Source organism: Oreochromis niloticus, linkage group LG16 (assembly GCF_001858045.2).
Source record: "Oreochromis niloticus isolate F11D_XX linkage group LG16, O_niloticus_UMD_NMBU, whole genome shotgun sequence".
Classification (NCBI taxonomy): domain Eukaryota; kingdom Metazoa; phylum Chordata; class Actinopteri; order Cichliformes; family Cichlidae; genus Oreochromis; species Oreochromis niloticus.
Window position 1 is genome coordinate 10,773,892 of NC_031987.2, and position 3,201 is coordinate 10,777,092.

The 3,201-nt window shown below is 42.2% G+C and overlaps 1 long non-coding RNA gene across 1 annotated transcript; it reads left to right on the forward strand.

The window, feature by feature from the left end:
• The first annotated feature begins 217 nt into the window (after positions 1–217).
• Positions 218–655, forward strand: LOC112844074 (uncharacterized). The gene is made up of 2 exons (XR_003216645.1): positions 218–299; positions 405–655. It is a non-coding gene; the product is annotated as an uncharacterized LOC112844074 (long non-coding RNA).
• The last annotated feature ends 2,546 nt before the right edge of the window (positions 656–3,201 follow it).

Here is a 3,201-nt window from a genome sequence, read left to right on the forward strand (position 1 = left end):
GAACAACTGTTCGCGGCACACGCTCCCAGTCCCGGCTTCGGAGCTTCAGCCCCCAGCGTCCCTCGGGGAAAAACCTGAATCTAACCGCCCAGGAGAGGGAACAACTGTTCGCGGCACACGCTCCCAGTCCCGGCTTCGGAGCTTCAGCCCCCAGCGTCCCTCGGGGAAAAACCTGAATCTAACCGCCTGGGAGAGGGAACAACTGTTCGCGGAACACGCTCCCAGTCCCGGCTTCGGAGCTTCTCCTCCTGCATCGGGGCCAAGACATCCACAGCCCCTGCCTCGGAGATCCAATCTAGGTCAGTCACTCTCGCTTTTTCTTTTTCTCTCATTTTATAAAAAAAACTATCGCCTTTTCTATTAAACATCACTAACTGATATGTATCTTACCCTTAAATTCTTAGGGCATCTCAGAAACAGGAGTAGGAGGACCGTTAGGAGGACCCGCAGGCCTGCCAGCACAAGGAGGACAAGGCAGATACGTGTACGGCGAGACAGACTTGCTTCCATTGCTCTCCGATCAGTTTCGCTGATCGCTGAATTAGTTCAGCTCATCTTATAATAAGTTTTTATTTAATTTAATTGTTTTTATTTTTATTTTATTTTATTTTTTAAAATATATTCTTTGTTAAACAATAAAATGGACAACCAGGAACAAGGTATTCCAGACCCCTTTCTTACTTTAGAAATAGAGTTAGCCCGGTTAAATGAAAACGCCCGTCATTCACAGAATACACCTCCGCAGAATCATGAACACCCTGAGGTGATCAATAATAATAACGATCCTCTAGAACTGATTGATTTAGCTCTTGCACAACTAGCCCGTAGTGAAAGTGCCCACCAAAATAACACTGAGAATTTAGGAGTCGAGCATGTTGAGGCTCATTCTCAGCAAAACATTGCCTCTTCTGACCCTTTCGCCGCTCTTAATAGCGCTTTAGAAGCCTTAGCACAAATACAGCACGAGGTTCAAATACCTCCAGAATTATTGAGTCAAATAAATAGGTTAAATCAAAATATTTTTAATGATAGCCAGCATTCGCTCAGTTCTACACCACGCGGTGAGTCTGTTAACCACAGTCCACCCCCACCGTTGTTAAACGGTTTCAATGAGTCTAATCAACAACAATCGTCTGAGATTGTCTCTGTTAACCCCATGAATAATGCGCCCGATCACCCCTTTCAACAAGGGGGTAATCCAGACCAGAGCTGCGCCAGCAATTCACCACAACCATCTATAGTTGTCAGAAATAAATTTAATAACGTTCAAATTAGAGAAATTTTGAATTTCCCTCCTCCAAACGATATACCTGATTATGCACACTATTATCAAGGCGTAATGGGCGGGGCCCGTGAAATTTCAGACAGGATTTTCTCCCATGCACGTCCAGATGATCTTATACAATTAGAGTTGATAGGACCTCAGTTGCAGAATAATGTTTCAGCCATTTTAAGGGACAATCGTGATTTGAGTGAATTTGAAAATTTATTTCTCAGGGCGGTACAGTCAAACTGGTCAGTAATGTGCGAGGGCTCGCTCGAGCTTGTAGCTCAGATCGTTAGACCCCCAGCCGGTAGTGGAAAGAGGATGCTTAAACACATCCTTGACAATGAAATTGTCAGAAAGAAAAGGCGCTTTTTATATATTGTTCATAACCCCACAAATAAGTTATGTTTTGCTATAAGTCTTGCCCACCTTCTGCACCCCTATTTTAACGATCAACAAGCAGAGGTTTTCGGTAGAGAAATTCAGCAAAAAGCTGGTTTAAATGATCAAACGCCTGTTGGTTTTAATCAAATAATTACATTTGAAAGGTTACTCGGATGTAAAATTATAGTATTTTACCGTAACGAACACGATCGCAGCCTTTGTAAATTTGAAACTAGTACACCAAATACAGAAAGACCCCTTTGTTTATTTTTATTTGATAATCATTACTACGCTATCAAAAATCTAAAAGGATTTATAGGAACACACTATCTCTGTAATCATTGTTACATGGGGTACAACCACGTGTTAGCCCACTTTTGTCCTGCTCGCTGTTCAGTCTGCATGCAATCTGACTGTAGCCAATATTCCATCTCTCCTATTGTGTGTCATGATTGTAATCGCACCTGTCGGTCTCCCTATTGTTTCAAGAGCCATAAAAAACTCGTTGACAGGCGTGAAAGATCCGCCAGCAACTGTCAGCTCTATAAAAAATGTGTCAAGTGTTCCAGACTTTATTATTTAGCAGCAAACGAAAAACCTCACAAATGTCAAAACAGGAAATGCCCAATCTGTCGCCAGGAAATCTCCACTGATCAGCAAATGCATCAGTGCTACATGCAGGTTTTAGAACGCGAGACAAAACACAACAACAAGTTGATTTTTTACGATTTTGAAACGTTTGTAAATGAAACCGGTGAGCACACTCCCTTTCTGGTTTGTACGAGAACTTTAGACGGTAAATCCTGGAACTGTGTTGGTGAGGACTGTGCAGAAAAGTTTCTCGCTCATTTTAGACGTCCACTCTTTAAGGGCTGTATTTTTATCGCCCATAATGCAAAAGGTTTTGACGGGTACCTTATTTTATCCCGAATGGCTAAACAAGGCTTAAAACCACATTTAATTATGCAAGGATCCAAACTCATCATCTTTACAGACCCAGACTATAATCAACGATACATGGATTCAAGCTGCTTTCTTCCTATGCCCCTGTCAGGTATCCCAAAAGCAATGGGATTTTCAGACAGCGTAAAGGGTTTCTTTCCTCACTCTTTCAGTTCCAGAGAAACTCTAAAATATGTAGGCCCCTACCCTCCACCCTCAGCTTACAGCATAGAGAGAATGACAACAAATGGCAGGGATGATTTTTACAAATGGTATGATTCAGTCAGCTCCGGTACCTTCAATTTCATGAAAGAGGCCCTGTCATACTGCGAAAACGATGTTGAGATTCTAGCTGAGGGCTGCAAATTGTTTAGAAACGGGTTTATTGAAGAAACAGGAGTAGATCCTTTCAGCCGCAACACGCTTGCAAGTGCCTGCCTGAAAACTTTTTTAACAAACTTCATGCCAGCCAATTCTTTAGCAATACCATGTCCCTTAAATTACCGTAATCAGGTCAAATCATTTTCCTCTGCCTCAATTCAATGGCTAGAATATCTCTCGTACACGCAAGGTGTTTTTATCAGACATGCGCTAAATCAAGGAGAAAA